Source organism: Aethalodelphis obliquidens, unplaced genomic scaffold, assembly GCF_003676395.1.
Source record: "Aethalodelphis obliquidens isolate GAN/ISIS:26980383/991018 unplaced genomic scaffold, ASM367639v1 scaffold2, whole genome shotgun sequence".
NCBI classification, from domain to species: domain Eukaryota; kingdom Metazoa; phylum Chordata; class Mammalia; order Artiodactyla; family Delphinidae; genus Aethalodelphis; species Aethalodelphis obliquidens.
Window position 1 is genome coordinate 39,267,972 of NW_020837946.1, and position 21,353 is coordinate 39,289,324.

Here is a 21,353-nt window from a genome sequence, read left to right on the forward strand (position 1 = left end):
ATGTCTTCCTTCTTGTGTCTCCCTCCCTATCCCACCCCTCCAGGCGGTCACAAAGCACCGAGCTGATCTCCCTGTGCTATGCAGCTGCTTCCCACTAGCTATCTACCTTACGTTTGGTAGTGTATATATGTCCATGCCTCTCTCTCGCTTTGTCACAGCTCACCCTTCCCCCTCCCCATATCCTCAAGTCCGTTCTCCAGTAGGTCTGTGTCTTTATTCCTGTCTTACCCCTAGGTTCTTCATGACATTTTTTTTTTTCTTAGATTCCATATATATGTGTTAGCATACGGTATTTGTCTTTCTCTTTCTGACTTACTTCACTCTGTATGGTCGTACTTCTTTAAACTTTCCCTTTTGATTTACTGACAACATTCAGAAGTCAAAAAATAAACATAGCTTATCCTTCTCAAGGCAGGTAGAAACGCAGATGGCTCTGTTGAGCGTGTGTGTGGAGGGGAAGAAAAGCAGAAATATTATTTCGATTATGTCATGTACGAGGGTTCTCTGGGGATTTATTTATTTATTAATGATAAGGAATTGGCTCACAGAGTTATAGAGCTTGGCAAGTCCAAAATCTGCAGGGTGGGCTGGTGGTCTTGAGATCCAGGAGAGCTGATGGTGCATTTTGGTTCCAAGGCAGTCGGCTGGACTGCCAGCAATAGTCTTCTACATCGCTGCTCCTCTCAGCCTTGCCTTTTGTTCTATTTAGGCATTCAGCTGATTGCATGAGGCCCACCCACATTACGGAGGGCAATCTGATTTAATCAGAGTTCACTGATTTAAATGTTAATCTCATGGGAAAATACCCTCCAAGTTGATACATAAAATTAACCACCACATGTCATTTTACTCATGATCTTCAGGAACACACTGTGTCTAAATTGGGGTCTCTTTATGCCCACTAGTGCAAGCTTTCTCATTTTAGGGGGAAGAATGTGTTGTCAATTAAGATGATGTGGATTTGAATCCCAGTGATCCTGAGCAGCTATGTCATTTGGAAAGATCTTTAGCTTCAATTATCATAGAGCAGGCGTTCTTAACTGGGGGCAATTTGTCCCTCCCTCTACCTCCTTAGAAGACATTTGATAATGTCTGAAAACAGTTTTGATTGCTACCAACAGGGTGGGGGTGGGAGGACTCGCTTCCTGCCTGTGGTGAGTAGAGGCCAGGAATTCTGTTAAACACTCTACAGGGCACAGGCCAGCCTCCCCAACAAAGAATCTTCTGACCCCAAGTGTCAACGGTGCTGAGGCTGTGAAACCTTGCACCGCGGCAAGGTGATCAAGCTAGGATACAATAAAATTGGAGAGGAATGGGAGATGGAAACGTTAGAAGGCAAGGTAACCCATAAAATTATGCTCAAATTTCAAAAGCAAATGTGTATGCACTTAATCTTGTGTATTTTGCCAGTTTCTAAATAGAATGTTGGGAAGGTGATATTGTAAGTTGAGAAAACCATTATTGGAGGCTAAGCTATACTTGGGGAAAAGAGAGCAGAACTCAGGTTGGTAAGAACATAAGCAAAGACATAATTTCTTCCTCATGTCAATGGCCATAGGACACCACTAAGGGTTGAAGCTCTGAGTGGAATGGTGAAGGTGACATCACTGTGAAAAACTGTCTCAGGTCAAAAGAGGGGGGTGAACTGTGGTTAAGAAACCTAAGAGAATATTTCTGTAAGAAGATGTAAAAGGATAACTACAGTATGACTTACCAAATGCCTTAAAGTAATAGATGACTATTTTGTTAGTTCATAATTTATTCTGGCAGTCTGTTTAACCATATGCACAGTCTCCTGAAGATGATTTAAATGTTAAATTCTGATTATGAAACTCCAATTCAAAACAATTTTAAGCAAGCCTGTCGAGAATTAATGTGAATGCAAATCGTAAAGTCAGCCTCATTAGGGAAATGCACATTAATTTAAATTTTGGACAGGTGTAAGCCTCTCTGAACTAATATCAAGTAGATCTAAATTAAAAATAAAACTGGTCAAAACTTTAAAAAGGTTATATTCTGCTAACTTGAGTTATCCAGGAATATGTAACAGCCACCTAATCTCTTAATAAACAATTTTGAGATAAACAAAAAGATATAGATTATTAGGGGTCTTCAAAACTTTAGGACTGATTTTGTTGGCTTAGTTAGCTCTTGTCTTGTTTCAACAGGCTTTCTTTGTACATATTGGATTACTGGCATCAACTAACTTAGTATGCTGTGAGGTCACCACACATGCCCTTTGGTTTAATCAGCCTCTGAAAAAGAAGAAAGACAGTTCAATTCTACCAACTGAGACAAAGAGAAAAATGAATGCATCAAAGCAGGTGTGAAATTCTTTCCAGTTGGCATGCACAGTGAATGTAGCTAATAATGACTGCTTGAATTTTCTGTCATGCAGGTCAATATATCTCTTTATTCATTACAGTCAATATTGTAGCATTACTGGATCATTCATTCATTATTCCTTCACTGACCATTTATTGAAACCTTAAATTTGTGCCCAGCCACTGCACTCTGAATGGGGATAGAGAAACAACTAAGAACTGCTGATAGTCTGGTGGGAGAGATTGACATTACAAAGCTCAAGGGTGCCCTGCATTCTATGACGTAGCCATTCATGGAGAAGAGCTGAAGAACGCACCTGGACAGGTGGCCTGGGACAAGGAGAGCGTGCCTATAAACCCCTAAGATGTTGGAATTTATTTTGAGAGATGACGGTTGCTTAGTTAGGGTGGCAGCAGACTAGTAATGGGAAGTGATCTTACCTGGATATATTTTAAAGATAGAACTAACAACTTGTGAAATGAAATAAAAAGAGAACTGTTAAGAATCACTTCAAAGATTTTGGTAAAAACATCTAAGTTAGAGTTGCTGTTTACTGAGATTGAGAAAGCTGAAGAAGTAGGTTTGGGGAAGAAATGTCTTTGGTTTTGGACATGATAAGTGTGATGTGACAGCTCGATATAGGTAGTTGGGATAAATAAGCTTGGAATTCAGGGGAACAGTCAGCATTGAACACTTATGTTTGGGAATTTCAAGCATATACATGATATTTAAAGCCATAAAACTGGGATAATTCCCTAATGAGCAATTACAGACGGCAAAGTGGAGCAATGAACTCTTCAGCAAAGTAATGTGTAGGGGCTGGAAGATGAAGAGGAATCAGCAAAGAAGACTGAGAAGGAGGGAGCATTAGGGTAGGAAGGGAATCTCGAGATGGTGTGCTCTCTAGGACTCCAAGTGAAGACAGAGTTATGAGGAGCGAGAGACGGCTTGAGTCAAAGGCTCCTGACAGGTTTGGTAATACAAAGACAGAACTAACCCCTGAACCTGGTAACATAGCCATGATAAGAGCAGCTTTGGTTGGAGGGTTGAGATAAAAGCCTGACTAAAGTAGGTTCAAGAGAGAATGGAAGGTGAGGAAATGGAGAAAACACATAAAACTGAAGAAGCAAAGAAATGGGGCAGTAGCCAGAACATGAGCAAAAGCAGAGGTGATGTGTGCGTGTGCAGGTTGGCTGGCAGCTTTGGTGGAGCTGTTAACGCTCCACTAACGGTGTGTTAGCACATGTAAGCACAAGCATATGCAGTAGAATCCTTTTCTTCCACCTCGCTTAACTGTAATTGTGTATTTTTCCTGAAAGCCTAGAATGTTCTCAACCAGGATTGGTTGCACTTTAGAATCCCATGGAGAGCTTTTGAAAAAATACAGATTCCTAGAGTCCACCCCCAGAGTTAATTGGTCTGCATACTAGCATTACAAAAAAATCTCTCCAAGTCATTGAGAACCACTGGGTCAGATGTTATAACATTTTACGTATAGTGAGTGACTGGAAAACTGGACCATTTTGTGTGATGGTGGCATCAGCACTGTAAGAAACAGGACTCTCATATTTCAGGAAGATAAGATTATGCTACTGCAGGTTGAGTTCTCAAGGGAGCAGATGCTGAGACAGGTTGGTGTGCAGGGTGTTTACTGTGAAGGAAAGGAAAGGATGCAGGATTGAGCTGAGTGAGAAGTTGAGCTGCAAAGCAGCCCCACGATGACCTCTGCAGACCTCACAGAGAGACCTGGAACTAAAATGCTCTCAGCGTTGTCCTGTATTGGATTGGAACAACCAGGCCTGCAAGGATCAGTCATTGGATGGGGCTCTCCCTGGGAAGGGTGTGGTTCTCTCTGCAGTGGAAGCTGACCCTGAAAGAGGTGACAGCTGAAAACTGCCTGCTGGCAGCACGCCCAGCAGCTGGGGCCAAAAGTCCCTGGAGGGGATGCTCTGGGGGGAGCATCACAGTGTCCACCACGTATGTTAATGTCACAGGTCGACATACCTGGTTCTGGTCTGTGAGACAGGCTAGCAGGACAACATGAGCTTCCTCCTTGAGTCCCAGGAGACTCAGCCAGAGTTAGTGTTTTTGAGAAACATGTTTAAATAACAGTTCATGAATCAGTGTTATTATTTTTCTTAATGCTCTGTTGTGCACATACACAAACATAATTGGTTCACAAATCTGATCAAAGTTCATCTATAACTACAGTCGAAGAAATATTAGTTCCCCTTCCTGCAGTGTGTTCTCTGATAACTAAGAAATGTTGAAATTGTGGGAAGTTTTAGACAGTTTTTTCTTACTGTCAATGTACATTTTAAATGTGTAACAATTTAAAATTATAAAGACAACTAGGAAGATGGATCAGTGGACAAAAATAGGATGTTTGAAATCAGTGACAACGTTCATGGTAATGAGGAAAGTTTAGAACAACATGAGACCAAGGAGGCATGATTCATCCCTGAGACCCTTTGCACTGGCACTGGCAGCAAAGAAGTTGAGAGCACCACTCCCACCACAGTGAGGAAAACGCATGGAGAAACCAAATGAAAAGAGACAGTAAGAGAGAAAGATATACTTAGATGTTTATTTAAAATATGAAGCTTGTCATTGAGGAGATGCAAATGAGTCTAAAACACAGTGTTTCTTGTAGCCATTACCATTGCAATGACATTTTTTGTTTTTAAAAGCACATATTTTGAAGGAAAAATCACAAGCTAAATAGAGACATCATAGCTAGAAGTTATGTAATGAAACTCATAATCCCCAAGCAAATGAAGGCTTGCTTGATGGTCCCTTTAAGGTCAGATAAACTAAGGCCCCTGCCTCATTGCTATGAAGCTTTGAAAGTTTTCTCTTGAAAGCAGAGCCATTGTAGGAAAATGGAGGAGGAGGGAGAAATGCTTTTATAGGAAGGTATACCTTGAATTGACTCAATATTTACTTGAAAGAAATAAGTAAGAAGAAAGAAATAAGTCTGAAGTAAGAATATGTGAATTGGCTTTAATTGGGAAATTTAAATGTACATTTCACTCCCCCCCATCAGTGAGATGGGGTCTCATAAGGTGGTTTAATTCAATTAAAGAAATTAAGAACAGTACCTTATTATTTACTCTTCTGTGTGTAATATTTATTTTTCAGGTGACAAATGTATTATGACAAATGTGTTGAAAGAGTAATTATCCAAGTGAGTTTAAATATTTAGCTTATATTTTTTTATGTGATGAAAATGACAATATTTATAATGAAATGAAGAATAGCACCCACCATCTTTATACACTGGAAAAGTGATTTAACAAATCTTTCCTTTGAAAATAAAAGACGTTGTATCGTCGATCATATGACACCAGAGATTCCATTAATCAGCAAGCTGGTACAGTTGTAAAAATATCCACCAAGTACCTAAGATTATTTTTCACCCACCATATTTTTGGCAACATTCTGGCAATGATTATTCTGACACAGCTCATAAAATAATTACAAAAAACTGTTGCCATTTGTATCCACATACTTATGTGAATCCCAGTTCCCAAATATTATGACACTCATACCCAGAAGAGAAATTGATTGGGCCTCAAATCTGAAATGTGCAGCAGCAGGGTAGTAATCTTTCATTCAGCCAGATTTTCTCAAATTGTTAGTAGTTAATTTCATTGGTGATTTCATTAATGCACTAGCTTCTCATCCATTAATCAATGAAGGAGGTAGGGAGCTTTTGTTGTTTTAGCTGATGGCAAGACATTTTGAACCTTTATATGTTAATAGAAATTTGTATCCTGTAGAGGATGGCAAAAATCCTACATATTTTAAAGATAAAAAGGACACTTTGAGGGCTTCTCTGGTGGCGCAGTGGTTGAGAGTCCGCCTGCCGATGCAGGGGACACGGGTTTGTGCCCCGGTCTGGGAAGATCCCACATGCCACGGAGCGGCTGGGCCCTTGAGCCACGGCCGCTGAGCCTGCGCGTCCGGAGCCTGTGCTCCGCAACGGGAGAGGCCACAGCAGTGAGAGGCCCGTGTACCGCAAAAAAAAAAAACAGTCCACTTCGAATTAATTTTCAACTTGTCTAGTCTTAAGTTAAACCCCCAGACTCCTTAGAAGTGGCTCTCCAGACTCTACTGTTAGTAGTATTTTGCTGGAGAAACTTGAGAAATATTGATGTGGACAAATGGGACCCAGGAGAATTAAAAAAAAAAAAAATAGACTTTATTTTTTAGAGCAGTTTTAGGTTCACAGCAAAACTGAGCAGGAGGTACAGAGAGCTCCCATAGACTCCCTGCCCCACACATGCACAGCCTCTGCATCATCAGCATCCCCACCAGAGTGGTGTATTCGTTACAACTGATGAAAATACATTGACACAATATTATCACCCAGAGTCCATAGTTTACATCAGGTTTCACTCTTGCATTGTACATTTTATGGGTTTGGACAAATTTATAGGTTTTTAAGTAAGAGAGCAGAGTTGTTTTTAGAATTATTACTTTGATAGTCATATAGGCTGTGTTGTAAAGTATTGTGGCCACTAGCCACATGTGGTTACTTAAAATTAATTAAAATTAATAAAATTAACTTTTGAGTTACTTGATTACTGTAGCCACATCCCATGTGCTTAAAAGCTTAATAGCTACATGTGGCTGCCATACTGGACAGCATAGATAAGGTACATTTCCATAATGCAGGACCTTCTAGTTGACAGCACATATACAGAGGATGAATTGGAGAGAGGAAAAACTGGTAGCAGGAAAAACAACTAAGAATTTATTAGTGTAGTACGGTATTGACTCAAAAAACGAGGTAAAAACTTATACTCCATAATACTTTTTTTTTTTTTTTTTGGCCATGCCATGCAGCACGTGGGATCTTAGTTCCCCAACTGGGGATTGAACCTGTGCCCCCAGTAGTGGAAGCATGAAGTCTTAACCACTGGATAGCCAGGAAAGTCCCTCTATAATACTTTTTACACAACGTATTTTAAACAATCGTAGTCTGTCAGGAAAAAGGAAGAGGAGAAAGTGATTTAGTGAAAAACAATTGTACTTTAGACTGAAGAAAGTATTTTGTTATAATCACAGAATTTCAGTTAGAAATGAGCTTCAGAGTCTTCTTGTCTAACCCCCCATTTGATTGAATCCACTTTAATTGGTCATTCAGTTTATGTTTGAACATCCCCAGAAGCAGTGAGCACATGGTCTCCTGAGATGTGACATTTCACCTTGGAAGACTGTCCATGTGGAATCTGTTCTGAAGTGCCTGATTCAGCCTTCTGGAAAGCCCAGGGCAAGTGGTTGTGTGTGCTGTACCAGTCAGGGAAGGAGCTGAGCCGGAGTCAGAAGGATTCCTGCACCTTGGTCCGAGGTCCATCTCTGAGAACACAGGCAGTCTCCTTCCTGGTTTCATCCTCACCTTTAAACAGAACCACCCCCCCAAACTCCACCCCCCCAACCGCCCCCAAAAACAAACAAAAAAAACCCCACATGACAAAACCCTCTGTAAAGAGTCAGAGGATAAAATTATATGGACTAATGTGCTTTGAGAAATTTAAAGCCCTGGGGAACTGTGGCGACACAACAAGTTCAGGAAAGCTGATATTATAGTAAGTCAACCCCTCAGGGAGCTGGTCCACTTTACGAAACTTGTCAAAGAATACGACATATAAAGTTATATAAGGTTATCAGAACATGAGTAAGTACAGATGAATATATTCCTGGTTCAGGAGCTCAGGAAAAGGCATCCTCTTAAATATACTTCTTATTACTGGCTCAGGTAAGAACTTAAAAATTCAGGTCTATAAAGCTGTGCAAAAAGCCTTAACACAGGTAGACTCGGAGAACTAAAACTGCTACAGAACAAAATTCTAAGTTTTTTTTTTTTTTTAAAATAGATGAACCCTTAATCCCTATGTTGCTTTTTTAAATGAATTTTTCTTTTTATTAATTTCAACAGAATTTTTGTGCACTTGGAAATAGTATGCATGCATGAGACACACACAATGTTACACTTATGGTTTCGGATTTCTTATGAGAACTGTATACCTTCTCTCCTCACCACCCCACCCCCGACAAAAGATCTTCTGGCCACAGGTTGAGGGCACATCTTCTCCACCAAGTAAATCTGTTCATCCCTGATCTACCTTTGACTGGCCTTCCCTTTGGCTTCACCATCATCATTTTTCTAAAGATCTGTGGCTCTTGACAATGAAGCATTGCTCGGATACTCTCTTCTCCTTTTGGTTCCTAAGACTGAAGAATGTCCACTGATCAGTCATCAAACATAGCTTACGCCCATGGTGATTTTTGTTTTTTTAGTTGAGATATAATTGACATAGAACACTGTATTAGTTTTAGGTGTACTAAAGCTTTTACTTAGAATGAACGAGAAAGTAAAATGTCCAGATGTTTCCCAAGAAAAACCTGCTAGTTTTAACACTGAATCAGTTTCCATTAAGGGTAAAGACCAAAAAGCTCATTTTCCACAGGTAAAGACTATGACTATATTGACACAATTTGGATTTTAATGAAATAAAAATTGGCTGAGGTGCTACACTGTTTCACCACTTAAGAAAATTTAGAAACAAATAAATGTCTACAAATACTGAACTCTGCTGTATTTCTGCTGAGATAGAGGGAAGAAAGTGGTGCTGGTTTTCAAACTGGGACTAGCAATATGACAAAAAAGTTGTATCTGAAATAAATGCGTATTGTTTGAATTTGCCTAAGCAATTTTCTTTGGTAATTGAATCTGTCCTCATTTATGAAACAACCCTACTCTGTATAGTATCACCTGGGTGCAGTGGGAGATTAAAAAGTAGTAGAATAAGAGGTGATTTCCTTCAAATGCTTAAAATCTTTCTCTTATAAAAGAATGGGACTGGCCTTCCAAAAACAATGCCCTGTTCCTCACCTGATAGGCTACTTTCTGTCTAGTCTTTGACAGTCACTTTTTCTGGCCTCAGATTTCTTACATAGTTCAGGAACTTGATTAGGTGAGCTGAGAAGTACAATTATGACTTTATTTCTGTTTGATAGCAATAATTGTTTAATCCTTTAATAAAGCCATTTATTTACATATATTATCACATTTAATTTTCACAAAATTCTGTAAGAAGTTATTATTCTTACACCATTTTATAGCCCTGACTTTGAGAAAAAGTAAATAACATATACAAGGTCACAGATCTCACAGGACACAAAGCCAGGATTCGATCCCACGCCCAGGACACCATGGACATGTGCTTTGCACGGCAGCTTTTTTCTGCAGCACTCCTGGGATTAACCAAAATAAATTTCTCAACCTGTTAGCTATGTGGGGGAACACAGCAGGAGAAAGCACTATTTTTGTGTGTCTTTTATGTCATAAAGGGCCCAAATAAGGTGAAATAAAGGAAATTATCTGGTTCAAGTGGTTAGCAGTGATGATGATGTGACTATCTCAGCTCAGCTTATCTTAAAAATCATTCAACTTTGTGTGACATTCAATTCACTTTTATCAAAAAACGTTTTACTTTGAGAAAAGTGTAGATTCACATGCAGTTGTAAGAAATAATACAGAGAAATCCCATCTACCCTTCCCCCAGTTTCCCCCATAGTAACTTCTGCATTACTATTATTGGGGAGGAAGGCAGTTTCCTCTACCCTTTTAGGTTCTTCTGGCTGGTCTAAGAGGTAAACTGGCATAAGACAGATTGACAGTAGAAAAATCAAACAGAAGTATAATAACATGTATGCGGGAGAGATCCAGGAAAACTGAGTAACTCACCAAAATGGCCAGAGGCCTCATCTTAAAAACCATCCTCTGCTAAAGATAAAAGAGGATGCTGAGGGTGGGCAGAGTCAGTTATGGGAAGTTACTAGGAAAAGCACAGTAACCAAGGATAAGGTTGTTACGTAGATTTAACTCTATGTCTTCTCCACTGATGACAGTTTCTATAAATTTGGCCATTCTCTTCTTCCTGGTACATTCAGGGAGACACCCTTAAAAGTGGAGATTTCCCTTATAAATGTGAATGTTTCTTACAAAGGGGTAACTCCTCCTTGGTTTTCAGAGTTTTCCCATGGCTACTGTTTCTTAGAAGATAACACGCTTAAAATAATTAATATGCCAAAGACGTTTTGGGGTAGCAAATTCTGCTCCCCTACACTATAGTACAATACCACAAGCAGGAAGTTGACATTGGTGCAATCCATCAATTTTATTCAGATTTTACCAGTTTTATAAGCACTCATATGTGTGTGTATGTATTTTGTCCTATGCAATTTTATCACATGGGTACATTCATGTGACCACAACCACAGTCATATACAGAACAGTTACCTCACCAGGATCCTTTGTGCTACCTTTTCATAACCATAACCACTTACCTCTAATCCTTGACAACCACTAATCTGTTCTTCATCTCTATCAGTTGAGGTCAAGAATGTTATACAAGTGGAATCATACAGTATGTAACCTTTTCAGATGGACTTCCCCCCCCACCCCACTTCGTATAATTTCCTTGAGATCCATCTAAGTTTGGTCAATTCCTTTTCATTGCTGAGTAGTATTCCATTTTATGATGTACCGCAATTTGTTTAACCACCCACCTATGGAAAGACATTTGGGTTGTTTTCAGCTTTTGTCTATTATAAGTAAAGCTGTTATGAACATTCATGTACAAGTTTTTGTGTGAACATAAAGTTTTACTTTCTTGTGATAAATGCCGAAGAGTGCAATTGCTGGGTTGTATGGTAAGCACATGTTTAGTTTTGTAAGAAACCGCCACACTCTTCTCCAAAGTGACTGTACCATTTTTCACTCTCACCAGCAATGCATGAGTGATCCAGTTTCTCAGCATTCTGACAGCATCGAGTGCTCAGCCTACGGTGGAGCCTCTACTCTGCAGAGGGGTCTGGATGGAGACAGGAACTCTGACCTCCAGGTTGCATGGCCTGCCCCTCCCGGGGGGAGATGCCATAGCCCTGGACTGTGAGCTGGATGGTGAGGAATTGCTATGCTTTTTTTTTTAAGTTTTTATATATATATATATATCTTTTTTTTAAATTGAGGTATAGTTGATTTACAATATTGTGTTAATTACTGCTATACAGCAAAGTGATTCAGTTATACATATAAATATATATATATATATATTCCTTTTAAAATATATTCTTTTCCATTATGGTTTATCATAGGATATTGAATATAGTTCTCTGTGCTATGCAGTAGGACCTTGTTCTTTATCCATTCTATATAAAAAAGCTTACGTCTGCTAACCCCAATCTCCCAGTCCATCCCTCCCCCAACCCCTTCCCCCTTGACAACCCCAGTCTGTTCTCTATGTCCATGATTCTGTTTCTGTTTCATAGATAGGTTCATTTGTGTCATATTTTAGATTCCACATGCAAGTGATATCATATGGCATTTGTCTTTCTCTTTCTGACTTACTTCACTTAATGTGATAATCTCTAGTTTCTTCCATGTTGCTGCAAATAGCATTATTTTGTTCTTTTCTATGGCTGAGTAGTATTTCATTGTATATATACCACATCTTCTTTATCCATTCATCTGTCGATGGACATTTAGGTTGTTTCCATGTCTTGACTATTGTGAATAACGCTGCTATGAACATAGGGGTGCCAGTATCTTTTTGAATTATAGTTTTGTCCGGATATATGCCCAGTAGTGGGATTACTGGATCATATGGTAATTCTATTTTTAGTTTTCTGAGGAACCTATACTGTTTTCCGCAGTGGCTGCACCAACTTACATTCCTACCAACAGTGTAGAAGGGTTCCCTTTTCTCCACACCCTCTCCAGCAATTGCTGTGTTCTTGGCTGTACCCACCAGTGGAAATTCTGTCATGCTGAGCTGGGAGGGGCAACCAGGAAGTGGGATGTGGTTCATGCCACACACTCTTGCTGTTCTTACTGAGTTTAATAGATTTTCTGGAATAAATGTTTCTTCCAGAGACTTTTTTTGGGAGTAACTTTATCAGTTATGATAGTTTCTCTGGAGAATAGGTCTGCAGAGCCCCTCAAGCCATAATTCTGGGAATGGAACATAGTATTGTTGAGTTTTGAGGTTCTCTGCAAGTCCTTTGCCAGATATGTGGTCTGCAAATCCTCTGCTGCTTCTCTTTTCATATTCTGCACAGATTCTTCTGCCAACCAAATATTTTTAATTTTGATGGTGTCCAATTTATCACCTTTTTCCTTTTTTACAGATTGTGTTTTTAAGTGTCAAATCTAGTTATTGGTCCTGAAGATTTTCTCCTATGTTTTTGTTTAAAAGTTTTATGTTTCTTCATTTTTACATTTTACATTTAAGTCTATGATCCTTTTGAGTTAATTCTTGTATAAGATGGAAGGTTTAGGGTGATGTTCTTTTTTTTTCTTGGTCTATGGATGTCTAATATCTTCAGCACCATTAGTTGAAAGAACATCTTTCCTCTATCAAATTGCTTTGCATATTTGACAAAAATCTGTCAGACACATTCGTGTGGGTCTATTTATCCATTCTCTGTTCTGTTCCCTTGATTTTTGCCTCTGTTCTTCCACTAGCACCACATGGTCTCGATTACCATAGCTATATAGTAAGTCAACGTGGGGTGGAGTGATTCCTTCCACTTTAGTCTTCTTTTGCAAAATTGTCTCAGCCGTTCTGATTTCTGGCCTTTCAGTATAAATTTTAGGTTAAGCTTGTCCATATCAACAAAAATTCCGTTGGGAATTTGTTAGGAATTACACCTATAGATGAATTTGGGGAGAATGGACATCTTTACTATGTCAACCTACTTGTGAATCAATGGAACATTTAATTCATTTTTGTTGTTTTTACAAATGTAAGTAAAGAATTGAGAAAGCTCTCATCTAATTCATAATAAAAGTTCATTGGTGTCAGTTTACTCATCATTAGGTGAGTGTGCCTTTTTCTCTCCTGAACTCTTTGGAGTGCTTTAATTTTCTATATTAATGTTTACAAGCACACTTTTATTTCTGTATAGACACAGGCGTGGATAATCACAGGAACTATGACGTTACCTCTACTTAACCTACAAATAAATGTGTGAGTTGTTGGGTGAGAGCAGATTACTTAGCCAAATGACTCATGGATTGTAGCCCTCCAGAGAGGACTGAGAGCACATTAAACCTTTCCAAGCTCCTCAGGATGGGAAAATGTGTTGCTAAAAAAGGATTTTTAGTATATTCCCTCTTTTAAATAGGGTTGAACTTGAAAAATGCTTACCTCAAAGTAGCTTTTGCATTTTGTTTTGCTTGTTATTATTACAGCCAATTCTATTAGGTGAGTGACCCCACACAGAGAGAAGGGAAAATTGCACTCTTCTGGCTGGCACTATTATTCCCCCCAGCTGAAAGTTGGTATGCGTGACATTTTTTTGTCATTATATTTGGGGATCATAAGAACTGTGGATAATTATGCATGTAGTCGGTATTACAGTCATCAATTTTTCTGCCTTAAGAATAAAAACAAATCTTCAAATTGATCTTAATATATTGCAGCTTTATATTTTTTAAATTTCACTATGTTTTTATATTAAAAACTTTTTCGTCAGCCAGTAGAAATAGAAATCTGATTCACAAGGTTTTTTTTTTTTTTTTTTGTGGTACGCGGGCCTCTCACTGTTGTGGCCTCTCCCGTTGCGGAGCACAGGCTCCGGACGCACAGACCCAGCGGCCATGGCTCATGGGCCCAGCTGCTCCGTGGCATGTGGGATCTTCCCAGACCGGGACACGAACCCGTGTCCCCTGCATCGGCAGGCGGACTCTCAACCACTGCGCCACCAGGGAAGCCCAAGGTTTTTTCTTTTCAACAATTTATCGGTAGTTATTTCTGCTAGAGATTGGGATAGAAGAGAGTGTGCAGATGATTAAAAACTCAGGCAATAGGTTCCTTGCTTTAAACTAGAGCCTAGAAACTTGTTAACTATATATTTGTATTGCTCCTAGTTTTAGCTTCTTTGTTGAAGGCAAATAAATGTGAGAGGCTTTATTCTTGCATGTTCAAATCACTCTAATATCCTGATGTTTGCATTCCCTCTGTAAATTCATACAACCACCTCTTTAGTTATTTGTTAGTTAGTTTACTTTTGGTGGCATATGATAGAAAACTCAGCTCAATGCACTGACCTGAGTAACTGAAAAACCAACCTCTAGACAGAACTGGATCTAAAGGACCTAACAGTGTCGTCTGGTCTCAGTTTCTTTCCATCTGTTGTCTTGGCTTTCAATTGCGTTGGCTCACTTTTCAGGAAAGTTTTCCCTCTGTGGCTGACTGTGGATCAAGGCTGATATTTGTGAATTTTCCTCTCCTGTTTACCCTTGTGACTATGACTTCAGAGTGCTGTAATAGATCTAATTGGGTTATGTGTCCATTGATGAACCAGTTGCTGGGGACAGGGCTAGTCTATGCTGCAGTTAACTAGGCTTGGGTCAGAGGCTGACGTCTGTACACAAGAAGGGTTTCCATTCCATCCAAGGATGAGGAAAGAGTAAATAGTTCAGAGGTGTGTGTCTGGGGAGGGATGGAGTGTTACTGGGCAGGCAAAAGTCAACCATTGTCCACTACACCAGGTTCTAAAGAGCTGTACATTAAAGAAAAAACTGGGTAATGTAACACAAATTTATGCCCCTAAATTAACAAGAATGGGGAAAATGATAAATAATGCCTTCTAAACAAACCCTGTTCATGAAGGTGTTTAATAAAATTACATAGGTTCATCAGCAATGCAGGGAGGGTAAAAAACTTTTGCCTCTATCCATCTTGGCTTCTCCAACTGGGGCCTTGTAAATTAGACTGGCAACAGACAGACTAACAAGAGGAAAAGAAACAGAAGTTTATTAACATGTGCATCACACATACGCATGGGAGCACCCAGTGAAAAACCCGAAGGGATGCTTAAAGCTTGAGCTTATATACAGTCTTAGGCTAAATAAAGGAAAAGGGGTTGGGGGCTTCTGGGTGAGGGAGGCAAGTTATGGGGAGGTGATGAGGAAAACAATGGTAAATAAGGGTAGTATTATGGTTTATTACGCAGACCAAAGTGGTTTCTTCTCCACTGATAAGTTGTTAAGAGTCCTTCTCCTCCTGTTATGGGAGCAGAGGACATCTTTACAAATTAAATTTTCTTTATAAATGTAAATTTCTTTCAGAAAAGGAAAACCTGTGCCCTGTTTGTAGAGCTTTTTCTGTTTCTGCTTGTTCTCAATGGACTTTAGCTCAAAATAATACATCTGCCAAAAAGGTTTTTTTGGGGTGGTATATTCTGGTGCCCTTCAGCAACTTCTCTCTGGGCCTTGATTTACTCAAATATAAATTTAGAGGGTTGATGACATCATTTCTCAGCTGTCTCAGCTCTATCATTCTATCATTTCATGATCAGCACTCATCACTTCTGCTGAGTATATTGTGCCTCTTTAAGCCTTGAATGCTGAAGTAAGTTGAAGATGTTGCATCTGGGAATGCCAGTAGCCTTAGGCATTTTCCATTTGAGCCAAATCCTTTGGAGGACTACGTAGATAGGCACAATTTGGAAAATATACGTGAGTAAGGACAGTGCAGTTTAGATAGCTTTAGAGCCCTTGGTTATAATCAGGGCACAAGGTGATAAGATGCAAAGTTCTGCTGATCTTTTAAAAATTTTGGTTGTTAATTTTCCAGAATGCACTTTGTTCAGAGGAATCTTTTAGTTATTGTATAGCTGACTATTCCTTTGGCTAACTTATCTTTCTCTGGCATTGGCTGGTATATATTAAGATGATAGAAGCCAATTTCAAATTTGGGCAGGCCATGATTCGTGAGCAATTTTCTGAGAGCCGTACCTCTCATTCATTTAATAAATTTGCATGGAATATGTACTATGTGCCATTCACTGTTTTAGGAATACAGTGGTAAACAAAACTAATTCCCTGCTCTAATGGGGCTTACATTTTACTAAGGAAGATAAACAAATACATAATACTAAGAGAGTATTAAGTGCTGTGATAAAAAATGGAGGGCAATGAGAGTCACCAAAGTGCTATTTTATGGTTATCAGAGAAGACCTCTCTAAAAAGGTGGCATTAGAGCAGAGACAGAAATTAAATGGGGAAGCAAGTCATGTCTCTTCTGCGGGAAGGGCATTCCAGGTAGAGAGAGGAGCAAGGAGCAAGTGCAGAGGCCTTGAAGCGGGAACGTGCTTGATGCATTTGAAGAACCGCCAGGAGGCTCAAGTGGCTGGAGCAGCGTGAGTGGGGGAAGAGTGGCAGGAATTGAGATCAGAGAAGCAGCCAGAGGCCAGATCACGCGGGGCAGGATAAGGACTTAGAATCTTTTTTAAAGTATAATGGTAAACTTTGGAGAGCTTTGAGATGGAAAGCCACAAGACCTAGTTTGCATTGTAAAGGGTCTCCTGGGCTGCCGTTTGGAGAGTGCCTTAAGGGGAGCAGAGGGGAAGCCGCAGTGGAAGCCCTTGTGAGGCTTGCTCTTCTGGATGGGGCAGCTCCCAGAGGAGCAGCAGCGCTTCCTATCCTTTGATTCCCATTCTGAGCTACTTCGACCAAAGCCAAGCAGATTTCCTGCTCTTACCGTGGGGCTGAGACAACTGTTTCTTATCTCCTACCTGGATGGGGGAATGTGCTTTACCACTGTTAAAAGATAAACTGAGGCATATTAAATTTGTAAGAGTTTATTTGAACACCAATTCCAATCGGGCAGTGCCAAACCATAAGTGGTTAGGAGTGCCCCACTGCCAGGAGCTGGGAACAGACATTTACAGAGAACGGGTGGAAGCAAGGCAATTATAATACTTGATTGGCTGTAGCTTAAGCAGTTACCTTACTTGGGTACCTGGTTGGCTGTTTGTGATCCATTGTCCTTAGGTTTTGATCTTAACCTTGAGGCATCACAGGCTTAGGTTTTGGTTTGCTTACTACATAGGCTCTAAGGCACTAAAGCTGCCTCAGCCTCATGGCTTCCTTTTGGAAATTATTTAACACTATTAAAACAGCACCATGCACGGTGAAAGGGTGCTGTGATAAATTTCAATACATTGTGAGTTGTACAAACTGACCTGGGACATAACTACCACTTATAAGATTGTTCCTCAGGATGTTATTTCCAAGTTTGAATTAACTGACCTAAGAATGCTTTGTATATACTAAGAGTTAAATTGTAAGTTGGAGACTGGCTCGTTTCCCCTAACCCAGAGCTGGGAACATTTTCCTATGGAAAGCTAATAGTACGTTAGGGATTAATAAAACAGTGAACAACGTGGACATAAAAAAGAAGCTAATTAAGGATTTTGTTTTAGATAGAAAGCTATAAGAATGACTCAAAAACCCAGGTGAAATCAAACTGATGTCTGAAATTAACCCTCTCCTCAATCATGTAAAGTATTTCAAGAAAGGTAAATCTAAGGGGCAAAATTCTTGTACTAAACTTATAGTTTAGTGTAAAGGCTTTGGTTAATCTCTATTGTGCTACCTCTGTTCCTCTGCTGCCTTCAACTAGTATGGGTAAATGGACATTGTTTGCTATCACACTTGTTCACAATTAAACATCATTCTGTAGGGCATATGTATGGGGGTGAGTATAAGTTCTCCAGTGTTCAATAAATTTTAGCAATTGTAAATAGTCTCTTAGAGGTCAGTTATGTTTTTGCAGTACCACACATGTAATAATGAAGATAATAATGAGTAGTAGTTATATGTGCTTTGTTTTGGACAACAATTTAGTGGTAATAATTTCTTTACTCTTGTTAAATTACAAATGGAATGCTTTTATTATCATTGTTGTCTGGACCAAATCTTTCAGAATGGTTCATGAGACTATGATGTGGAACTGAATAAAAACTCCTAAATTCTCTGCATTCCCTAAGGCTTATCACTGTGATGTGGAAAAAAATCCCAGTGGGACATAATATGCTTTTAATTAAATGTTGTAGGGTACTTAGCCCTATGGTTTTTATTTGGATAATACCAAACAGATCTTATCGGTACCCCACTAGCTATAAAATGTATAGCTGACTGCTAAGTTTCCTAGGGATATCCTGTTTGCTTTTTCAAAACCAGTGAGAGAGATTTCAAAATCTAGATCCATCTTTTTTAATACATAAAATTTTGAGTTAAACTGGAACTGAATGAAATGTTTATTCACTTGATTATTTGAAAGGAGAAATGACTGGTGAAGGGAAAATAAATGAACGGAATTCATTTGAGGTTAGCTCTCAGCCAGGAGGGCGAACGTCTGTGTCTAAAAGTACGTAAATCACCCTTTCCTCTCCAGTGCCTCTTTCTCTGTCAAGAAATAGTGGCTCTTAACTGTAGAATTTCATTAATTAAAAAATATATATCCCATGAGAGTGGGCTGAAGTAGCCTAAACTTAGAAGAAAAATACTGGTATCAAGTCTAAAAGCCTCTGACATTGAGAGAGGACAGAAATAGTGTTTCTACACACAAGTAACTCCTTCTCTTAATTTCCCAGAAGAACGTTTATAGGGGAAGAAGAACTGTTTGATCTGTTCAGGAAATCTATCATTTCTGCTTATTTGCTTTTTTTGTAAGGACTAGACAGAACCAGGTATCAGCAGATTGATCAGATAGAGAGGCCGTCCTGTGCACCACACCAACCTAATTAAAATCATTGGCTCCACAGTGTGTGTGCTCTGTAATAGGGAGGGAGATAACAGTCCCATCCCAGGCCACTTCTTCCTGAGGTGCTTAGATGGAGATAAAGTTAACCACCTGGGCTGGGTGTTTGTGTGGTCCTTTTCCTTCCTCAGTTGTGGCTTTTAAAGAACTGATGCTAGGGCTTCCCTGGTGGCGCAGTGGTTGAGAATCCGCCCCCTAATGCAGGGGACACGGGTTTGAGCCCTGGTTCTTGGAAGATCCCACATGCCACGGAGCAACTAGGCCCGTGAGCCACAACTACTGAGCCTGCGCTTCTGGAGCCTGTGGTCTGCAACAAGAGAGGCCACGACAGTAAGAGGCCTGCGCATGGCAATGAAGAGTGGCCCCCGCTCTCTGCAACTGGAGAAAGCCTTCACACAGAAACGAAGACCCAACACAGCCAAAAATAAATAAATAAATAAATTTAAAGAGCTGATGCTAGAAATTTTCTTAGTGCCTCTAATCCATCCAGCCTCTTTTCCTAGTACTATTAAATACATTTTTTACAAAATGGAACTCATCCTGTATCTGGGTGATGTTTTAGTACACCTTGGAATCTATTCTGGATACATGCAAAGACAGCAAGAAGTCAAGGCTAAGGCTTCACTGGAAGTAATACTATATCTTCAGTATTTTAGATTACATAAACCTAATCATTTCAGAGAAAATTTTGAGCTTAGGATCATGTAGTTTCTTTTATTCTAAAGAGGCCCTATGGCATAGGGCATGAATTTTGAGGACAGGTCATCCTAGAATACTTAATCTGTTACTTACCAACAGTGTGAACTTGGACAAATTACTTGAAGTCTAAGACTCAGCTAAAGTTATAAGAACAATTGTATAGTATTCTTATAAAAATTAAAGAGTTGATGAACATAGAACATTTACCATTATCTCTGGCCCATAGTAGGTGTTTAATAAATTACATATTTTTAACAATGAGACAATTTGGTATATCCCAATAATGTCCAACCTTCAGAAAATTCTGTTTATAGTATACAGTAGTAAGGAGTAAAATAACATTGCATTCAGGTTTTGTTGACTTGTGAAAATAAGTAACAATTTTGATCTTGTTTTTTGTTGTTATGTGAATTCCAGCAATATTTACATTTTTCACATTAAATTTTAGATAATTTGTTGTTGTCTTGGTCCTAATTATTAGCTACTTTATTTAGGAGAAGCTTAAATGTAGGATTATATTATGTATAAACCACTTTCTCTGCTAATTTTATTTTTAAAAAATATTCCATTGTACTGAAGTGTGTAAAATCTAATAATAGTTGGATTTCCTAACAGATTTCTATCTGAGCCCCTAGAAGTACACACACAAAGGAAAAATATCCTTAACAGGGTTATAGGCTAGAGTTTTAGTATTGTAAAACTATAAAGAAATCCTAGTTGTTTGACGAAAATGAAACCCAGATCCTTCACCATTGTTATTGAAAGAAGCATCCCCTGGTGAACCTATCTCAGATCATAGACTTGTTTTCTTTTGTGGTTTCTTTTGGCTTTCTACTGCTACCACTGTTCTGATTTCATGGTATTGGAAGTTTGTGAATCTCCCTTCAAAACTTAAGGTATAAATAGCAGAACTTCCCTTACTTCTTCATTTTATTGCTGAGATGAGATTGGTCCATTCACACAAAATTCCCAGAAGCATCATCATATACTTAAGATTAGGATATAAAAAATGAGAAAGAGAGTGCCATCAATCTTGGTGATCAGGCTTACAAATTCTGTGAGCTTTAGAGTCCTTAGTTCATGTAAGATATTGGGGAAAAGTCTTATCTCCAATATTGCAAGTTCTTCATTTATCACCTACCAATGAATAGGAACCCCTTTGAGGAGGGTGCGGTGGTATGTTGCCCAGATCCCCCTTCAGGATCAAGGCACTCGTTCTTGCAGCTGATAAAAGAGTTTGCTAATGGCTCACAATGGAGTCCCGTTCTAGGCATTTTCCTCAGGTGCAGGAAGCTTATTTACCTTGGTTTCACTCCCACCTTCCTAGCAATATCTATCTAATGACTGGTTTATGTAGGGCACAAATGCTCAGCTCTCTTGCTTTAATTGAGATAACTCTGCAGGACCATTTTAGTTACAGAGATCTCTGAGACATTATCTGAGGCTGCTGTAAATTCTTCACAGGTCGAGTCCTTCCTCTGCCCAATCCTGCTTCCCTCACCTCCCACAGTTGTTCCCAAGAGCATCAGCAATAAACATTCTGTGTGTAAATATCAGAGTCTCAGAGACTATTTTCCAGGGGAAAAAACTGATTACAGTTGATACTAGAAGTGGATTGGTCCTAGGAAGCAATCCACTATCCCACTATGATGGGATTTTAGAGTCGGTTCACCATCACTGTTGGTAGATGGAGCATTGATTGAA